Source organism: Microtus oregoni, unplaced genomic scaffold (genome assembly GCF_018167655.1).
Source record: "Microtus oregoni isolate MIOR12 unplaced genomic scaffold, Mior012 000016F_ref0000370, whole genome shotgun sequence".
NCBI classification, from domain to species: Eukaryota; Metazoa; Chordata; class Mammalia; order Rodentia; family Cricetidae; genus Microtus; species Microtus oregoni.
Window position 1 is genome coordinate 1506852 of NW_024543075.1, and position 21588 is coordinate 1528439.

The 21588-nt window shown below is 53.4% G+C and overlaps 1 protein-coding gene across 2 annotated transcripts in view; it reads left to right on the forward strand.

The window, feature by feature from the left end:
* The first annotated feature begins 4404 nt into the window (after positions 1–4404).
* Osbpl5 (oxysterol binding protein like 5) overlaps positions 4405–21588 on the forward strand; it is a 55326-nt gene continuing 38142 nt past the window's right edge. The window contains exon 1 of one of the 2 annotated variants that reach the window (XM_041667118.1): positions 4405–4494. The gene's annotated coding sequence lies outside the window, so the exon portion shown is untranslated. Of the gene's footprint in view, positions 4495–18243; positions 18378–21588 lie in introns of those variants that run through there. The other variant, XM_041667119.1, reaches the window with a different exon arrangement.

Genomic DNA, 21588 nt, shown 5'->3' on the forward strand with positions numbered 1-21588 from the left:
TCAAAGTCAGCTGTGGTAGGAAGCCACCTGGAGCCCTGACTCTCCCCCCCCCATGCCAGACACTACAGCTTTCCTGTCCTTAGACTGGGAACCTCCCTCCCCATCCTGGATGTCAAAGGATGGGTGTGTGTCAACCTTAGTTTCTCCTTTTTGAAGATTTCTTTTACTTTTAATAATGTGCACATAACATACGTGTGTGTGTGTGTGTGTGTGTGTGTGTGCACCTGTGAGTACAATTGCATGAGGAGACCAGAAGGGGTGCCAGATCCTCTGGAGCTGAAGTTACAGGAAGTTTTGAACGAATGTGAACTGAACTCAGGAATTCAACTTGGATTCTCTGCCAGAGCTTTTAACCACTGAGCCATCTTTCCATCCTCTTGACCTCCTTAAACAAGCCTAGACAGAGTTCCATCCTTTCATGGGACTCTTAATCACCAATGCCAGGTGCTCTACTACAGAGCCATATCCCTCTGCCATGCTTGTCCCTCTACATCAGTGGTTCTCAATCTGTAGGTCGTGACCCTCCCAGGAGTGTCAAAAAACCGTTGCGCAGGGTCTCATATCAGATATCCTGCAGACCAGATATTTACATTACAATTGAGAACAGTAGCAAAATTGCAGGTATGAAACAGCGACACCAATAATGTTATGGTTGGGGGTCACCACAACATGAGGAACTGTATTAAAGGGTAACAGTATCAGGAAGATTGAGAACCACTGCTCTAAAAGGACAGATTTTCTTTTTCACAATCAAAAATAGTATCAATGGGTTGAGGAAACAGCTCAGTTGGTAAAACGGTTGCCTTGCAAATAGGAGGACCTGAATTTGATCCCTAGGACTCGAGTTGTTTTTTTTTTTTTTAAAAAAAAAAGTTCAGGCTGGGCTGCCGTGGCACAGGTCTTTAATCCTGGCACTTGGGTGGCAGAGGTAGGCAGATCTCTGAGTTCGAAGTAGCCTGGTCTACAGGGTGAGTTTCAGGACATCCAGGCTTACACAGAGAAACCCTGTCTTGGAAAACAAGACAAAACAGAAAACAAGAACAAAACTGAAAAAAGAAAATGCAGGTGTGGTGGCAAACACTTGTAATCCCAACATTAGTGAGGTTAAAGCAAAGGGCTCCCTAGTACTTGCTGACCAGCCAGCCTAGCCTCATTGGTGAATTCAAGTCCCAGTGAGAGGCTATCAAAGAGCCAAGTGGACAGCACCTGAGGACCCACACTGGGGTAGACCTGTGGCCTCCACATGCACACACGCAAATAAGACCAGTCTTTCTTTTCTCAGAAACCCTATCTTATTTTTTTTTATTTATTTATTTTTTAAATATTTATTTATTTATTTATTTATTATGTATACAATATCCTGTCTGTGTGTATGCCTTCAGGCCAGAAGAGGGCACCAGACCCCATTACAGATGGTTGTGAGCCACCATGTGGTTGCTGGGAATTGAACTCAGGACCTTTGGAAGAGCAGGCAATGCTCTTAACCTCTGAGCCATCTCTCCAGCCCCCAGAAACCCTATCTTAATCCACTCCGATCGAAATAAAACCTAAATCCATACATCTCCTAGGAAGCCCTGGGCTCGACAATCTCCCAGCCTCCTTTCACCTCCTGCCCTTCTCCGTACTTGGCCGTCCTGGCCATCCCAGCCTCTAGCCACCCCATGAACACCAAGAGCATAGCCTCCTCACTCCTGGCACCTACTGCTTCTCTGCCTGGGTTGTCCTGAGTTCCAGATGCCACACGCGCTCCCTCCCTTAAGCAGCTGGAGGTGGAAACTGCTCTCGTTATCACCACTTACAGATGAGAAACTGAGGCAAAGAGAGTTGTACAACTCGCTCAAGGCTGTCCTAGGTGCTGGAACTCAACAGTGTGCCCTTGCCCAACCTGTTCCTGCACAGCCCAGCTCCAAGCCTTTTTGCTCTTGTTCTTCTGACAGTCAAGGAAAAGGAGGTCCATCCAGGAGGACACTCGGGCTGGGGCTCAGGCTCAGTTGGTGGAGTGCTTGCCTGGAGTGTACAAGACCCTGGTTTCTGGCCCCAACACCACATGACTTAGGAGTTCTATTGCTGTGAAGAGACACCATGACCACAGCAACCCTTTTAAGGAGAACATTTCATTGGGGTGGATTCACTTACAGTTTCAGAGGTTTGGTCCATTATCATCATGACAGGGAGCATGGTGGTGTGCTGGCAACATCTTGATCAGAAGGCAGCAGGAAGTCAACTGAGACACCGGGTGGTATCCTGAGCATAGGAATCCTCAAAAAACCCACCTACACAGTGACACGCTTCCTCTAACAAGGTCATACCCACTCCAACAAAGTTACACCTCCTAATAGTGCCACTCCCTTGGGGGCCGGTTTCTTTCAAACCACCACACCACCTGAAACCAGGTGTGGCAGCACACACCTGTAATCCCAGCAGTAGGGAGGCGGAGGCAGGAAGATAGGGGGTCAGGCTCATCTTCAACTACATAGTGAGTTTGAGGCCAGCACGGGCCACATGAGGCTCTGTTTAAAACCCAAGAGGAATGAGGTGCTGCACGGTGACAGCCAGGCTCAGCAGCGGCAAGATTAGAGCCTGCCTCTAGTCACCGCACTGCCTTTCCCAGCCAAGCAAGGAGCAGGATGGGGGAGAGGGGGTTCTGGTCAGCCTAGTTCCAGCTGTGCACCTGTCTCTGAGCCAGACAGGTGGCACGTTCCTCAGCCCACACTTGGCCATCTGGCTCTGGGAGACCCTCATTCAAACTGTGTCCCCCCACCCCCACCCCCCAGCTCACTCTTCCTGCCTAGCCCTCCCAGCATTTTGCCAGTAATCTGGCCCCTACAGTCCACGTTCAAGTAACAAGTGAAGGCAATTTGCTGAGACCTTGCCCCAGGGGACAGGGGCCTTGTTTTCTCCTTTGACTTCCCCTGAGGATTGGCCCTAGCAACCGCTGTTTTACTGGGTTCTGACAGCCACACCCAGCTTTTTGTTTGAGCTTGGAGCAGACCTAGCAGACATACTGGTCTCCATCTGCGAGGTGGCCCACACTACACACAGCCCTGCTGGAAGGGCAGAGCCATCCCTCAGATCTCAAGAAGGAGTTTTCACCATGGCCCTGAGCATCTTGTCTGAGCAGCTCTGCATCCGAAGGCCTCGCCAGGTGACTGGGGTTGGACAGGGATGGTCCTGGGGTGAACTGAGGACCAGCGAGTCCAGACAGCCCACCTGGCCTGCTCATCTGTGCACAGGAGGCTGGTACTCGTCCACCAGGTGGAACCCCACCACCTAGTCTAGCAGGGTGGGCATGGCTGAGGCTGAGTGGACAAGGGGTCAACAGGGCCTGTAGTTGTATATCCCAGGCTTGCTTTCCACAGCTCTGCCCAGTGGCTTTTAGCAGCAGTGGAGCTCCACAGCCTGGAAGCATGTCTGCTGGCAGCCACACTCACTGATAATGCAGGAATCAGGTGAAATTCTGCCCACATTCACGCCTGGATTCCTAAAGTTAAAGGTTCTGTTGGGAAAAGCCGCCACTCCTGTGTCCGACCTGATTTCAGGGGTCCAGAAGAGGCAGGCCCAACTTTTTGTTTAGGTGGCCCTTGGGAAGGACCCATCCACATACCCAAACGCCTCATGCTGAGGACTGAGGCTGGAGACCCCAAAAATCAGCCCCTCTCTATGGGTGGTATAGAATTAGATAAGTGTCTTCTAAATATGGAAGGAATGAGGTATCTAGAGAGTTCTTGTGGGGTGGGAAAGGATGGTAGTCACATAGGACTTTTCTTACAAAAATCGGGACTTCTAATTATTATTAATTCTCTTTGTGAGTGTGTCACATGGTGCAGGTGCCAATAGAAGCTAAAAGAGGTCGTCAGATCACCTGGAGCTGGAGTTACCTCTGGTCCTCTGGAAGAGTAGCATAAGCTCTCAACCTCTGAGCCATCTCTCCAGCCCCAAGAGTCAGGTTCTCAGCCAAGGCATCCTGAAAGAAGTCTAGCGGGAATCATGGATAGCCACCTAGGAGTCCCCTTGACCCCTATGTAGGACAAGACTAGTGTGTTTGGTTTCTGGGTATCTTGTGCTTTGAGAAAGGAGGAGGCCCCGCACACAGGTTCACCCCTCAAACAGAAGACACTTCCTCAAGACTGACCCTGCTTACCACTGCTCTCCCCTTCTCTGGCTATTTGTGGGGCGGTGTCCCCAGCCTCGGCGCGCAGGTGCCACCCACTTGTCTATACTTAAGGATTCCTATGTCCCCAGCGCGCATCGGGGAGGAGGAGCAGGCTCCAGGCTGGGACTGGATCCCCAGAGCGTCTCCCCAGCAGCCGATCCGCCCTCCGTCCGCCCGGGGTTTTGCGTCCGCCGCTCCCTCCTCCCTCCTCCGCCCTCCGCTCCCTCGCTCCGCCTCGCCTGGATCAGCCCTCTGGTATTTCCTGCTGCTCGGCGACAGCTGAGCCCCTCGCGGGCCCAGCGCGGCCCGGCCCGGCCCGAGCACTGAGTGCTACCGCCACGGTAGGAGCTGCGCTGCTGGGGACCGGGAGGGATAGGGATGGTAGACAGGCCCGAGAAGGCCAGGAGGGGACTCAGCAGGCCTGAGAGGCTGCAGAGCCACTGAGCCGGCGTGGGGGTCAGGGAACCCTCACAGGCTGATCTGGGAGCTCCTTGGATGTAGCTGGGTAGACTCTGGCAGCAGCCGGTACGGGGAACAGCGCCTGGCTGGGGATCCCGGGTGTGTCGGGGACTTCTGCGTGGCGAGTGAGGCCCGCGAGTGGGTGCGGCATGCCCAGCCCCGCTTCCCACTTAGTGGGGCTTAAAGGAGTCAGGACCAGGCGAGTGGGTGGGAAGGTCTGGCTGCCTCCGACCCCGGGTCGGAGTACCCCTGCCCAGTCATAGCAAGGAATTGGTGTCTAAGAAGAATGAGATCTCAGGTCGCTGGCTTGATTCCCAGATGATTCCTTGCCCTTGGACTCTGCCCATCCATCGCCTCCATCCGTAGGACTGGGTCCCTAAAGAAAGGGAAGGAAATTGGCGTTGTCGAGATTACTTGAGACTGCGCTTGAGGTTTTCTGGGACTGGGGTGGAGTAGGACCTGAGCCCCTCCCAGCTACAAGTCTAGCCTGGCTTTGCCTCCCAACCAGACATCCTGGCTCTTTAGTTCCAAATCCCTGGAGTCCCAGTTGTGAGTGGCTCCTAGGGGTGTAGGCAGACACCTACTCCAGAGCCAAGGGGGCTGCTTCACCCCTCACCCACCTTGGGCCAGGCGGGTCTTATAGCCGGGAGGGGCTTACTTACCAGAATCCCTGGTTTGAATTTCTTGTTTTTGCCATCTCAGGGTCTCCCCTGGAGGCTTGTCACCCACTTGTCTATACTTAAACATTCCTATATGTGTCTGCCATTGGTTCCAGCCTCTGCAAGACGCCTTTGTCAGGTCACAGGCGCAGGAGTGGTGGCACCAGGTCCTGGAGAAGTAGACAAGACCTTTGGGGGTGGCTATTGCACTTTTGAATTTGTTTGTCCTGATTGAGTCCAGCAGCTACCCCCACCCTCACAGGAACACCCCTGCTAATAACAACCAAGTGGCTGTGTCCTTACTACCTTTTTGCGCCCCCTCTTACTCAAGTGGGGGCAGAGGTGGGGGTGCTTGCTGACATTTGAACTTGGTGGGGTTTCAGAGGAGCCCAGAGAGCTTTGCAGGTGTCAGACAAGTCAGGGTGACCTGGGTAGCAAGTGGTGACATCTGGCTGTCCCTTTCAGGCTCCTGACTGAGGCTCTATTGTCTGCCTGCACGTGTATGGGGCAGCCTAGTGGGGGCTTTTAACACCAAGCCCTGGGTGCCAAGGAGGCAAGTGCTTGTGCCTGTCTGTTTGCCTGGCCGGCAGTGTTTAGAGAAGGGTGAAGCAGTTGGGTGAGGCTCCTCCCCCACAGCACTGTGCCTTGTCTCAGGGAGACTGCTGTGCTGAGGCCCAACCCCAGCAGCACATCCTGGATGTCAGAGGGGTTCTCTCTCTCAGCCAAAGGGTCTGAGGCCTTCAGAACTTGGCTCTAGGCTCTTGCCAGGTGCCTCACGCATCCCTTCCCCCACACCCCATGTGTGTCTGCCATGCTGAGCTTTCCAGAGTCAGTCTCTCCTGACACCGGGCTTCTTCCAAGAAGCTCGCTGAGCTACAATAGAGATCTGACAGGCCACGAGGTGGGAAGACAGAAGTGGCACGCACTGGGGAGTGTTGTGTCTGGCAGCTGTATTGGGGACTTGAGCCATCTGTGCGTTCTGTGGTCAGCCACATGCAAGTAGAAACATGCCACTCCTGACACATGTTCTGAGCTTGCTCAAGGTGGTAGGGGTGTGTCCCACCTTCATTCCCATTTATTGTTGAAGAGGAGGATGGGGCTGCTTCTTAAAAACATGGGGGTCTCCCAGTGAGACCTAGGAACTTGAATTCTGACTCCAAGATAGTGGTACAAATGACCCCAAGCACAGGGCTGTTGGGTTCAGATCCCTCCCTGGAGCCACTGCAGGCTGTTTGCAGGGTTGGCTGGGCACCCGGGGTGAGCATCTTCAGTGTTGGGTCGGGCAGCACAGTGAGGTTGGCCTTTGCACAGGCTACATACTGAAAGCCATGGCTGCCTGTTCCGGAATGCCCTGTCACTGTTGAAGGCTGTTCTATAGGAAAAATACCTGTGTGCTGAGCCTTCAGCTCAAAGACAGGAATTCATAATCTGCCCCATCCCTGAGGGTTTAGCAGCTATCCATTTGAGATGTATGCATAGATAGGCAATTTTGAGCCTAGAGTCAGGTACAAAGGCTTTGGACTTGGGATCACATCATTGTCTTTGTGTTGTAGTTCCCAAGTCAGGACTTACTCGGGATCATACCCATGTGGATAACAGGTTGCCTTGTTCTGGCATCTAAGCCGGGGGGACTGGTATCAGTCATGGACAGGGCTTGTGATGCCACTGGGGCAAAACAGAGGCTCCAACTTGGAGTTCTTTGTCTGTAGAGCTAGTGGCAGAATCACACATGTGAAGAGGGCCAAGCTGGTTTGGGGACCCAGAGAGGAGATCCTTGCCAGGGTGATGACAGACCTGTAAAAAAGGGGTAGAGGGCTTGAAGACAATTGAGAAAGGCCTGGGAGCCACCCAGTCAGACCCCTAGGGTAGCCCTGGTCAACACAGCCTTACCAAGGTCATCCAGGTCATTAAGACGTCAGAGAATGCTTTTACAGTTCAAGTGCAGATTGAGCAAGTGTAGAAGAGCCTAGAATACACAGTGGCCTTTGATCAAGGCTCAGAGCCACCCGGGCTGTAAGCTCAAGCTTTATAGGGCTTTGCCAGCCTCCCACCTGCCCAGCTCCTGCATGAGCATCATTGTTCCCCAGTTCACACCTAGCATCCAGCCAGAAACAGTGTGGCTGTATAACCTGGACTTCGAATCAGAGCCCTTAGTGTCTGTGAGGCTCTGGATTCCATCCCCAGCACTGCCAAGGTGTGTGCATGCGTGTGTGTGTGTGTGTGTGTGTGTGTGTGTGTGTGAGAGAGAGAGAGAGAGAGAGAGAGAGAGAGAGAGAGAGAGAGAGCACGCGCATTTTCATGTAACCTGACCCCTCAGAGCCCTTCTCTGGATAATCCCTGGTCACAAGGGACCTACCCCTGATCCCTGTCCCCTGCTTTCACCTTGCCCCATTCCTCACTCCCAGGGACTCACCTGCATGCCTGGTTTCCTTACCCCACTGCCTTGCGCTGACTGTACTCTGTGGTAAGCTCTCTCGCAGATCTGAACATGGTGAACTCCGTCGGATCCAGGTTCTACCAAGGCATCACTTCTGTGAATTGCCCTCTGCCCCTGTCTTAAAGTGCCTGTTTTTAATTCATGTTTCTTTCTTAGCAGCATGGAGCTATATCTGAAATTATCTTGATTTATTTAATTGGATGTCTAAGTATTGCAGGGAACAGTTGGGCCAGAGGTAGCCTGAGGGAGGCTGCTGTCACCTGTCTTCGTTCTCTGTTGTCTGAATGTGAGCTCCAGGCTCAGTTCCCAGGGCCTGGCACCCAAAAAGCCTTGTGCTTGTGTGAGGTTAGAAGGGAACTCCCTGGAAGTCGGTGGTCTGAGGCCAACTGCCTGTCTTGCCTCTCTTACCCCTGCTTCCCCAGCATCAGGGGCTAAGAGTTCTGCTTTGGTATTGTGTGTAACCCATGTCTCCCAGCCTCCAGCCTCTAAATTAGGACCAACTTCTGCAGGTTAGCCTCAGAGCAAAAGACACCGGTATTCTTATGTGGTGTGTGCAGGTGGCTGCTGCTTTTGCCTCAAGGCCAGACAGAAGAAATTTAACTCATTGGGGTTCATAACTTAAGTAGAGACATCGAGATGCCCTGCCCGCAGGCTGCTGGCTGGTGTGGAATCGCCTTTCCTGGACAAATGCCTGGGCAGTTTGGAAAGCCAGCCAGGTCACGCTGTCTGTGAGGTCATCCCAGAAACACTGTCTCTCCAGGGATAGGTGGGCACACAGAGTGCCTGCACCGGGAGAAACCAGGCCTCTAGGACTTGATAGGAGCAGTGCCGAGAGTGCTGTGTGGTTCCACTAAGGGACAGGCTATCACTCCACACCTGGGGGAAGATGAGCAGGAATAGGAGCAGTGGCACCTGGACAGAGATGGCAGTGAGATTCCTGCATACCCCCTGGGTGAGTGCAAGTAGAGAGGATCAGGCCGGGCGAGGGTGGTTCCTGTCTGAGCTCAGCCTTCTGCCTTCTTTTTCAGGGTAGGAGAGAAGCCAGGCCTCTCCCAGATTCTGGTCTGTGGCCCATAGCCAGGGCTGCTTCCCTAAGAGTGTAGAGGACTCTGGGGCTGATCCCAGGGACAGGGCAGGGGGAAGAAGGAAGGCCCGGTTTCTAGTTTACATGGCAAACTTTATGCTCAGCCACATCAGAAAGTCACCTTCGTTCAGGGGGTTCCAGCCTTTGGTGCAGGGACCAGAGTAAGCCCTGTGTTCCTTGTTCTGGAAGGGTGAGCCAGGGCAGCGAGTGGGTACTCAGCTCTGGGCTGCCCTCGGCCCCTCCAACCAGCCACAATCCCAAATACCAGAACCGCCCAGGCTGCTCAGATTGCTGGTACAGTTTCTGAGACATACGGGGGCCTGCGTGGGATGAGTGGATGGAAAACCCTGATCTATGGGAACCTTACAGAAATGTTGCAACCCAAGTGTCTGCCATGATGTTCTTTTGTCTCCAAGTTACCTGTACTTGTGTGTGTCACTGGGCTCACATGAAGTCCCCAGCATTATGTGATGACTGACTTGTATGTTCCCTAAAGTCCCAGTCAAAGCTGTCAACCCTCCAGCTATCATCTCCCTTGGCAGTCACCCCTGCTGTCACGATGGGCCTTCTTCTGCAAGTAGAATACCTTCTACTCATCCCATCCCTCCTCTTTACAGCCCCCTCTCTGCTCATGACCTTAGCCTCCGTCCCAGCTGTCCTGAGCTGCCTCTGCGGATGGTGGGCACCCAACCTGTGAAGAGGCAGTGATTCCATGGGAGGGGCTTGTCTGGCCCCAGCTTCTAGAGTATGCCTATCATCCCCCACAGGATCCCAGCACACAGAATCCTCACGGGGAGCAGGTCCAGCGAGATGTCCTAATCCAAAGCCTAGAGAACTAGAGTGTCTTTATCTCTGATCCGTAGTTGCCTAACAACCAGCACTTCGCTTAGGAACCAGGCCGTTCACTCTGGGTACCAGAGCTGGTATTCAGTCTCCGAGATGACAGATGGTGATGGTGACAGTTCCCAGGCCATACTGGTCTCTGGAGCATGCCCTGTCCCCGGAGAAGACTTGACCGCGGGAAGGGACTGGCAGCTCTGAGTTCTTAGGTGCCACCCTATTGCTCCAGAGTTCCACGTGCCAGATCCTGAGCCCTGTTTCTCCATCCCTTCCCCGGGCAAATGCAGGCTTCCAGTACCCCAGCTCTCATTTGCTGGGGACCCAGGAATGCAAGATTACCCTTCGCCTGGCCTCAACTTCTCCGTTCTTAAGTCTCCCTCCCTATGACACTGCCCCCTAACCAGCAGATCCGGGGACTCCTGTGAGCACATGATGTCTAGGCAGGAGCTTAGCATGTGGCTGGACACCTCCAACGCCTAAGATCTCCACAGAGCACCACCAGCTCTGCTCCTTGAGCCATTTTCTGTCATTGGAACTACATCGTGTTTTAGGCACAAAGTTTCTGTTTGTTGTAAAGAGTTTGAAAGCTGCTCCGTCCTTTTTCCTCCCACTGACTCTCACACACTGTCACAGACAGCTGTGTCTTCAGTGTCACTTCAGCGCCCTCTAATCTACTGCACGTGCATCCTCGTGTGGCCCCCCATGGCTGACGTACCTGCTATGGGAGGCAAAGCCCACCCTACTGTCCTGCAGTCCCTGGAAGAGGATAGCGTGGAAAGGACAGAGGCAGATATGACAAGCAGGTACCAGCGTGAGCAACAAGCCTTTACCTGATGACCCTGTGGTATTCTTTGACCTCTGTGGGCCGAGGAACAGCCAGCTTTGAAGGGAGCCCTCACCCACTGTGGTGCTAAGCTGGGTTTCCACTTTGGGCCTGGCACCTGCAGGAACGCGTGGGCCCCAGCTGCTGAGAGGCCTAAATTCTGCTTCTGAATAGCAACAGAATGACAAGTCCCTGGAAAGCAGGTCCCCAAAGGGCAGGGGAGGCTGCTGGGAAGAGGAGGGTACTTGGCTACATACTGATGGGGAGTTTGGGATGTAAAGAGGCTGTTGCTTTGACCTAGAAATTCAGCCCCAGCGTGTTAAGCCCAGGGTGAGGCTGCTTAGCATAGGGCTTAGTGGCTGGTCCCGTCCCAGTGGCCACTGTTGGTTATCCCTGCTGGCCAGGCAGGTGAGCTGTTACAGAGTCTTATGGGGAAAGGGGACAGAGGACTTCCCTGTTGATGATTGGTCCCCAAGGGGTTGTATTGGTTCCACGGCCTCGATGGGCTGCTTAAGAGTGTCTGTCAGTTGGTACAGGCTCCATGAATCCAGACCGGTAGGACCCACATCCTTGCTGCCCTCCCTCCCCTGTGTGTATCCCAGTGGGCTCTTTGCCAGTACAAGCCCTCCTTGATGGTGTGCACCATAACCAGTGCCCACCTTCCCAGGAGAACTTGGGCGGGGACACCTGGGCCACACTTTTAGAACCTCATTTAGAATGTGGAAGAGTGAGGCGTTCAGTCCCTATGGCCAGGGGTACAGTCACCCTCACTCTGTATGACCTACAGTATGTCTCAGGGCAGCTGGTGCCGGTAGTAGCCTTGTGGCCACTCAGCCAGACTGAACACAGGACTGGCCCTATGGACCTTCCCTGAACATGATACTGGCTTATCTGGTCCTTCTTGCTGCCTGCATCTGTCTGTCCTCACAGATGTCCTTCCCTGACTGGAAGGCCTGTCCCTGTCTCTGTCTGGGGCACTAACCCAGCGCCCCTAGCACATGTATAGTAGACACAAGATATTTGGGGCAGGCTTAGTACCCAGGATCTGGCTCACACCACCCATGTCTTCTGGACCTCCACCCCTTTTACAGGGTGACCCTTCCTTAGTCTGACTTGATATACCTTTTATTTGTTTTGTTTTTGAGACTACTATATGTCCCGACTGGCCTGGAACTCCCTATATAGACCAGGTCCTGAACTCACAAAGCACTGCCTATCTTTGCCTTTTGGTTGCTAGGATTAAAATGTGTGCCCCCACACCCAGCCTTTTCCCTCCTTAAAAAAAAAAGAAAAAAATTAACTTTTGGGGGCAGAAGAGGAAACTTGACACAGTGCATGTGGGGGTCTGAGCTTGTGGGAGTTGGTGTTTTTCTTCTACCATGTAGGTTCTAGAGATTTAACTCAGGCCATGAGGCTTGCTGGAAGTGCCTTTCTTTCTTTACCAAATGAGCCATCTCATTGGCCTCCCTTAGCCCTCTTTCAGGCATGTCTAACCTGTGACCCATGCAGCTGAGGTTTGTAATAAATATAGCCCAAGACAAACTGTAAAACTTACTTAAAACATTGTGTCTGGAGTGGGGCATGAGTTTGGGTTTTGTTGCTGTTGTTTCGTAATTCCACAGTGTGAACTTAGTAGTCCTATCCTACTGTCAAAGACACACTTATTGAATGAGCCGTGATCGCCTTGCTGCTGGCCCCATCCTTCTATCGAGGCTTAGCGGAGCCCACTTTTCTCTCTCTCTAGCCAGTGAGTGTCACTTGATAGCTGTGTACATGTCTGTGTGGTTTAGGTGTTTTGTTGGGTACAGAGGCACATAGACTCTGGATCATTAGCCATGAAGCCACATGCCCCAGAAGGCTGAGCCACTTCTGATGTCGTGGATGCCGAGTACCCGTGCCATTAGAACATGGATCCAGTAAACTTCATGGGAACTCCTGCCCCAAGTGGCCCTGATTGTTCAGACCTCAGCTTCCCCATTTGCCTGTGAAGTGGGCCATCATGTTGCCAGGTTCATAGGGATGCCTAGAGGACTTGGTGAGAGCACACACTGAGAGTGCAGGGCCCACAGTTTGGAGATGGCAGGATTCTCAGAATGGAGAGGAACACTTCCTTTCATTAATAAAACACATTAATAGCTAATCATCTTGAAAGCTTTAAACACAGAAACCACATAAAATCACAGAAGCATGCCAGCCGCACGAGGCCTAGTGTACCAGCGTTATCAAGGCGCCTGTGTTTGTCTGTATTTGCTGCAGCTTGGCTCTGAGAGACCAAAGTCATGCTGCCGAGGAAGGGAGAAAGGACCTTGTTCAGTCCTTCAGCTCTTGCGCCTTCCCCAGGGCCCTGCAGCCTCGGGTTGTCCAAGTGGCCGTTTCCAGGCATGGTTTTACTGCCTTCATTGTTGGATGATGAACCTTCATGAGTGGACGCCAATCTCTGCCTTCATTTATATACATATGGTCCATTCTCGATCTGCGTCGTTTGGTGTTTGGAGACAGGGTCCCACTCTGTAGCCCAGGCTGGCTTCGAAGTCACAGCCTCAGCCTCTGGAGCTCTGGGATTTCATTTCACTTGGACCTTCCTTCTCCTTGCATCTCAGGATCCGTAGAAAGTGGTGCACAGTGTAGGCGGCTAGCCTTTTTGCCCTCTGGTTACAGGACCTGCTGTCTTCCTGCTTTGTGTGGAAATGTCTCGTTTGCCTCGGTTCTCTCTGGCTGGAATACTGTGTCCAGTTTCCTTGGCCGCGTCTGTGAAGATCTAAGGAATGGGTGGTTAAGGGTGCCCATCAGCGGCCCGTTGGGGTGTCATCACATTCCAGCTAAGGGCATTCCTGACTCTCCTGGCCCTAGGGGATCCATTTACCACATCCATCTAATCGCTTGTCCAAGAAGACTCCAATTTCTCTTATCCATTTAGAGAGAGGATTTTAGAGAGAGTGCCCCCCCCCCCCAGCTTGCAGAATAAAAGCTTGTTCCCACAAATGCTTGCCAGGCCCTCCAGCGTTTCTAATTGGCCAATACATTTTGTTAATTAAAAACCAAAAAATTGGCCTGACCTTCCCTGAGGGCCTGAATATCCAGAAGGGTAGAGTCTGGCTGATGGACTGCAGGGTCTGCCTGGAGTCAGTGGTGGCACAGGGCCCGCTGTTGCCACCTCCTGTGGAGCCACATTGCCTTGCACGCGTGCTGTGATGTGATTATAGCCTTCTGTACCCATAAACACATAACATAAATGTTCTCAGCATTCACCTCTTCAAACTGTGGCCCAGAAAGCCTGGGCTAGGATGGCCATGGGCCAAGCTTTAGGTGAGCATGCCGACCCAAGCATTAACCCTGAGGGGCTCATACTGGACAGGGCCAGCAAGGCTCCATGGTCATGCCCTGTCAGTCACTGGTCATTTCCACTATAGGGCTGCCCTCACCCTGTCAATCATAGATTCCCAGCCAGGATCCACAGGCTAGAGCGCCATTGGTGCTCTGCCTTTCCTAGGTACTCCCTGCTCCCTCTGTGTCAGGAGATCACATACCCCTAAGGCCACCTTCCTGCCCTTCACTGGCAATGAGGGGTCTGGGTTCTTCCCTGGGTTTCCTACGTTTCCTTCATCGGGCACTGCCTGTAGACCTTGGGAGGGTGCCCTCAGCACTCCTGGGCAGTTGAGGCTCCCAGAGCTCCTGGTGTTCCTGGGAATGTTGCCCATGGAAGAAGAGGGAGACACCCCAGGGCTTCCTGCTGCTGGAGACTGTGCTCTCAGAAGCTGAGGACTCCTACAGTGCCCTGTAGGGGGAAAGCTGGAGGCTCCTCCCAGGCAGCCATGGTGGACAACTGCCCATCCCTGGTGGCCTGGCCACGTGGGTCATTTGGGAATTTTCCCAACTTGGGTCTGTGTCACCCAGCAGCCCGAGCTTCCCGTTGGTGTAAACTGCAGTTTAATGAATGACTGCACACAAACAGCCACCCTCACCCTGAGCGTTATTTTTAACCCGGGTCTGCTTTTCCATTTCCTTGCAAACCTTGCCTGTATGAGGAACAAGCCATGTATCTCCAGCAGGCGTCTGTACCCTCTGACAGTGGTCATTCAGCATCCCTGGAGCCTCCTCCCGGTGTCATCAGCCACTGTGGACCCTAGGAGCTTCTTAGGGTACTGGGGCTTCTTTCCCAGATCACCCTGCTAACCCTGCTGGTAGCCAAGTTTTGAACTCTTTTCCATGCTCAGTGGAAGTAGATTGGTGTCAAGGCACCAGGTACTCGGCTCCTTGTGACCTTAAGGTGCACATGAGGAGTAGCCCTCTTCCTGCCAACTGTGGTGGCACACGCCTTTGATCTCAGCACTCGGATGCAGAGAGGGGCAAGGAGATCTTCATGAGTTCACGGCCAGCCTGGTCGACGTATGGACCCAGCTGATGGAATCGGTGGAGGAAGGGGCTGGGCCCTGGGACAGAGCGTTGCTACACTAGCAACACCACTCAGCGGCAATCAGTCCTGGGCTGGGGACTGGGGTGGGATAGTGTGCGATCTTATTTACCGATACGAGCAATGAAGACAGGGGCAAGACCTGGGCTGCCCAGGCAGTGGGCAAGGAGCTGGGAAGGAGGGTTAGTGTAACTGATCGGGAGATGCCCCCAAGGGGAGAGGCTGCCTGAGGGATTTTGTGTTTTGTGGTAATGGGCACAGGCATTGATTGAGCCTCAGCATTCCACACTGTCTTGTCCCTGAGGGAGACCTGAGCTTACCTCTCCAGGTCCACACTCCTGTGTTAAGTGGCCAGCCTGGCCATGCTGGATGTGCTCCTGGGCCCCTCCTAAGCTCTGAGACACTTGGTCCGAGCCTCTGCCCCAGAGGAACAACCTGGGAGGAGGGAACAGCAGCCATTGCATCAGCGTACTTCCTTGGGAATGGAAAAACAGTCTTCCAAAAGCCCTCATCCAAACAAGGAAAATCAAACTGCACTGTCTGCTCCCTGGGGACCCGGACTCCACCCCTGGAACCAGGTCTTCCCTGGCTTTCTGTGGAGGGAGCTGCCTCGACGGCTGCTCACAGCCACACAGCTCCCCTGCCCTGACCACACAGCAGAGGAAACAGAAGCAGATGGCTGAGGCGTTTGGCACCTCTGATGTGACGCACATACAGATGCTTGTGTGCCCATCTGCCTCTGTGTGTGTGTGTGTGTGTGTACAGTAAAAGGGTCATGAGTGGTGAGGGTGGGCGAGAGGAAGCAGGAAGCAAGGAACTTGTGCTACCATACAGAGCTCATCAGTAACGACCACAGCTAGCCCTTAGGCTCCAGTTGCCTAGCACCAGAGTGAGGTTGTGGCCACCTGTTAACAGTCCTTGGGAGATAGATTGTTTGATTAAGAGGCAGATAGACAAGGCACAGGAGGCTCTCCTTCTTGGAATATACCTGTGTGCTGAGGCAGGGCCCTCCAGAACCTTAGGCAGCCCACAACTTTACCAATTTATGTTTATACCATGGGCATCTTGGCAGCACCTGTTTCTCGTGACCCCCAGAACCAAATGAGAGCACAGGAGCCTAGACTAGCCATTCACCTTTAATGGAAGAGTCCCATGCGGCTGTGGCTGCAGCTGCTTCTGCTCTGGCTGTTTGTGGCTGTCGTGGCTGCTGTGGCTGTCGTTGCTGCTGTGGCTGCCATGGTTGCATGGCTGCCGTGGCTGTTTGTGGCTGCCGTGGCTGCATGACTGCTTGCTACTTGTTCCCTGGGCTGACCCCAAGCTCTGAACGGCCATTGTCTGAGGAACTGTGGAGGTCGGAGTAGTGCTGTGGTGGTATCATGTCAGGGTAGACATGAAAAGAGGGACCTTGGGCATGGCTGCCCCAGAACCCTGACTCTGCTACATTTAGGCCACAGGGCATGGCCCAGCCTGATCTGAGTGAGGTGAGCTTGGCATAATCGTGGAAGATAAATGGGGAGCTTGGCAGTGGGAACCTAGGCTGCGTCTCCCCAACACCCCTGGCTTTGAGCTTTTTTGATCCTGCTCTGCCTCAACCCTGGTACATCTCCCTCCTTACAGGACTCCGTGCTGTCTCCACAAAGGTATTTTTTTCTAGACTTAGCCCCCAGCTGGCCTCCTTTCAGCCGGAGTTCCCTCCCAAGAGTGATGAGCTGACCCCTCACCCCCAAGGACTCCACCAGGCCCCGTGCCCCAGAAGTTCCTTGTAGGGTGTAGGGTAATATTGCCCCACATATGCCCAAACCCTCGTCCCAGGTGTCTGAAGGTGGTCTTACTTGACGTGGGGTCTTTGCATGTGTGAATGAGGGTCTTAGTGGAGATCAGCCTGGATTTGGGGGAGAATGGAGAACCAATGAGTCCTCAAAAGAAGAAGCACATAAATTCTCGGAAGATGCACTTGATGCTTGGAGATGCCCAGGGTGCCCAGAAGGTGCAACCACAGGCAGGTCCCTCTCCTGGAGACCTTGAGGGGATTGTGACTCAGCTGATACCTTGATTTTGGATTTGGGGCCTCCAGACCCATGATCAAATAAACCTTTAAGTCATTGTCTGTGGTCCTTTGTCAAAGCTGCCCCACAGAGAAACGCACCCCCTCTTGGGGAAGCTGGTGTCAAGGCCAAGGAAGGCCCTGCCCCCATCAACTAGGTTTTCCATCAGAAGGAAGCTGAGGACCTGGGTGTTGTGTGCCTAGAAGGCTTCACTTCCTAAGGAACCTTCCCCAAAGACAGGGATAGTGGGCTGTAGCATCAAACTCAGAGGCGTGTGTCTCTAAAACCCCTGGGGGTGGGAAGGGTTGAGTGTGATGCGACCAGGGACCCATTATGGTCTCTACATCACAGCCTGCAAGCATCTCTCTCTTCTCACCTGTCGCCTGCTGCTCACGGGGCCTGTGGCTGTGCTTCTGGTTTAGAACTTGTCATTTCAGAGTGTGACCAAAATGTCAGCATACAGATCCAAATTTAGGCCTGGGAATGTTAAGGACGAGCCATGCCTTCTCGCTTCTCTTCTGGCACTATTTCTTAGCCCTGATAGCTCTGGGGACTTAGGACCACTGCGGGGGTGGGGTGTCTCTGGACCCCTCTATGTCTCAGGTGCTAGTAAACTGGCCAAGCAACTAGCCAGTCATGGCAGATGACTGGGAGTCTCTTGTGGTTCACTATTCAAGTGGTCTGTCTTTCTGCCCCTCCAGGACTCTGCTAAAGAGTGGAAGAGTCAGGCCAAGGTCCCTGGGATGTTTAGTGGAATGACCAATGGTGTGTCAGGGAGTAATCTTTACCCTGATCCATCTGAGTAACCGGGAGCAGAGCTTCTTTAGGAGGGACTGACTTGGGACTTCTGATGGTTCTGACAAGAAGAGGAGAGGGCTAGACTGGGCTAAGAAGATGGAGGAAGAGCAGCTGCACAGTGGTCCCTGGAACCCCTGCCAAGAAGCATGCTGAGCCCTCCATAGAGATAGTCCAGAGTGGACAGGCAGGCCCTACGGTCAGTTCCTTCTTCCACCTGAAAACCCATGCACCCACCTGTGGGCCTTTGGAGCTGGGGAGTGGGTTCAGAGGCCTGCGACTCGAGAAACCAGAACCAAGACCTACAGGCTGGTCATCCCTCACACAAACACTATGCCTGTCTTGGGGTGTGGTGGAGAATGGCACCTGGCAGTGTTGGGCCCCACCCACCTGTCAGAAGGGCCTGCAGCTTTCACTGTAGCTTTCACCTGACTGACGGAACCAGTTTCCCCACAAAGCACAGGGAGGGGCCAGCTGAGGTTGTAACCCGCAGCATAGGGTATGGGGCCCAGGGCTGCCACAGCTGCTTATCCACGAGGGTCCTGCACCTACCCATCACCTCTCGCTTGCCTGGGTTCCAGCAGCAGCCCAGTCAGGCTGCCAGTCAGTTTCTGGAGTGATTAGAAGAGGCTAAGGGCTGAGGCCGCGGCCGTGGGAGACCCTGCCTTCAGGTGAGTACAGGAGGTTGGGCTGGCAGAGCAGGGAGGCTCCAGCTCCGGGTCCGGCTCCGGCTCCGGCACCAGCCCTGAATCAAACTGTAGGACTCAGTTGACTTCTTTTTTCCTGTATCTCAGTTTCCCTATATGAAAACTGGAAAGGAACTAACCACCAGGCATGAAGCCTGAGGGAGGATTGTGGGTGGGGTCCCCTGAGCATCGAGTAGAGAGGGGGCCCTGAGTTTTTGGTGGTAGCAGAACAGAGCAAGGAGGGAGGTGGACCCCAGGTGTCTGCACCCAAAGCTCTTCTTCTTTTGGGCCATCTTGGTCTGGTTGGTGGTCCCCACAGACGCTGGCAGTCATCTAGAGGGGGTGTGTGATTCAGTGTTTGCTTGTGCCTCAGTTACCACATCTGTCAAATGGAGAGAAGGCAGGAGAGAGTGCTAGAAGCCTCTGGACCCTTTCCCCCTTTCTTCTTTTTCCCTATTTTACATGTGTTGGACATATGTGCATGTATTTTTTTTGTATATGTGGGTACATGTGAATGTGTGTACATGTGTGCAGTTACTGTGTGGAAGCCTGAGGTTGATGTCAGGAATCACCCTTGATCACTCCTCCACCTGTTTTTTTTTTTTTTTTGAAGGAAGGTCTCAATCAAACCCGGAGCTGGTGGGTTTGGCTAATCTTCCTTGAGCCAGCTTGCCCTGGGAATCCCCTGTCTCTGCCTTCTGAAGCTGGAATTACAGATGGGATACCAAACATCCATCAGGCTTTTACATGTGTTTCTGAGGACCAAAATTCTAGTTCTCATGCTTGCACAGTAAATACTTTAATTCCTGAGCCATCTCTAAATCTCCAGGGTCTTTATTACTGCAAGCACCAGAATCCTTCTGGGCAATGGGAGGTAGAGAAGGGGAGGGGCCTGCTGCCTGCCTGGCATCTGCCATACTCAGCAAGCAGGGGCAGGAGTGCAGGGGTGGCTCCCGAAAGAGTTGTTGATGAGACTGAACTTGCCAAACCTAGGTATCAGTGGCAGTTTTGCCCTGTGGGCATTTTGCATTTCACAGTGTAACCCTCCCCCTGACAACCCAAGCTGCGTGAAGCTCCCAGGTCCTGTGTTCCTGTGTCCACTCCAGGCCCTTCTGAAAGCCTCTCATGGGGTGGACAACAGAGGGGGCTGTGTGACTCGGCCCACGGAATAGGGCAGAAGGACATGTGGGGTCTGAAGCATTGCATGGAAGAAGCCAGAACTCTAAGTACGCCAGGTGAGAGAGAGCCCAGGTGAGCAGGAGCCTCTCAGGGAGAGCCGCTCCAGCTTGGCAGGGGGCATGTGAGCTCATGGGGTCAGGGGGCTCAGTTTACCCCTCCAGCAAGTGAGGAACTTGTTGCTCATTACATCTGGGGGAAGGGCTCCTCACTCCCCAATCTGGAAGCTTATTTCTTGAAGAGGAGGATGTCTAGGGGAGAGGACCGTTTGATAGAAAATTGGACCAGGCTAACGTGAAGCACCTGTGACCAGGTGAACACAAAGGGAGCTGCTGCATGGTGGAGCCCTAGAGGGGTGCTTTTGGGAGTTCCCCTCAAACTTTTGGAATAGTGGGTTCTTGGTTTTAAGTTCCACTGCAGCCCAGATGCACAACTATGCAAATCTTTCCTCAACCCTCTCAAGGTGGGATGCCTCTTGGCACCAGAGGGCAAGGGGGGATGGGAGGTAATTTGGGGCTATTCTGTAGTATATGTTATAAGCCTCCCCAAGCTGATCTAGAGCTAGGACTGGGTCAAGACTAGACCTTAGTTACTATGTGGTATCACCGGCCCTGTCCCCTGAGTACCACTAGGACCTGAGTGGGCACGTCTGATGTGGGTGTTGTTCAGTGTTTGACATTGGACTAGACTCCTCACAACACTTCCAGGGTCCCACACCTGTGACCCTTGACACTCAGCAGATAGAGCTGAAGGAAGTATGGGGTGTCTGTCTCCAGTGGTCACTTGATCTAGGGCCTCCCGACAGTTTTCACATTCTAAGGTCAGTACACTTTGGGGACCTGCCACAGGATCCCTGCGGCCATGCTTGGCAGTGTGGAGAGACCCTCACCCCACCTTGCTCCCTAGTATTGGGCCAGTCTGACTTTGTTACACCCCACAGGTGGTAGCTTCTAGATGTGTGGGGTAGCCAGGCACCCACAGATCACATGGTAGGACTGGTATGGGGACAGCAGGCAGCAGAGGTCCCTCTGGCAATTTCTTTGGTCTCAGACACCAGGCTCATACAGTTAGCCAGATCACCTACCATCTTAGAGATACTGGCATGCTGGGTCCTTAGTATCCTTCTTTCTGATTGAGGGGCAGAAGCCATGTACAGAGTCCAAGCAGGCCCACCATATCCAGGAAGCATGAGCTTCCCCAAGACAGGAGTCCCCAGTGGGGGTGGGGTGAGCAGTGGATGGGGGTGGGGCAAGCAGTGAGAGAGGAGGAGCTGGGGGCAGTGTATAGGTCTCTCAGAGCCAGCCCTGGCAGTTGCTACCCTTTGGGCCTCGGGTTCCTGGTACTACTAGGGAGAAAGCAAGAGATACTGTGGCCACCTTGTCTCCTCTAGTCTTCTTGTGGTCCATCCAGGTCGTACAGCCTACATGGAGAAAGTGAGTGGCTAGACCAGGTCAGCAAACAATTCCTGTCAGCACTCACCCAGCTTTCCTGTGGGTGACCTAGTGGCAGCTGTCTGTCGCTCCATCAGTCGCCACCCAGGGTAGATAGTGACCTACAGCACCATCCCACTGGGGATGGCATGCTGGGCACTAGAGCTAAACTTAGGGGCGTCTCTGTAACACCAACCCCCTCCGAGAGCCCCTCAGATATGCCCACTTGGTACAGGGCTGACCGTGACTCTGCAGTAGAATTTTTCACAAAAGTCTGTCTGTCTGTCCCTGCGAAGCCTGGTCCATCCCTCTCCCTGGCTGTACCATCCCCTGTTCTTCCTCTCATCTCTTGTCCTCCATAGTCACCCATGCCAGCTTGCATGACCACTAAGAGCATCGTCTCTATTGCAGTTTGTGTCCAAAATCAAAGCCGTCTCAGTTGGATGGGACAGCAGGGGCTGGACGGTACATGGTGGGGACAGGCTTTTTAAGTGGTAGCTGCAGTCGTTCTGTAGAGTCTGTCAATTCTTCAGTGAGCATGCAGAGAGCCGAGCTTGTAGGCCGTAGTCCTTCACCGCTGAGCTGGTTTC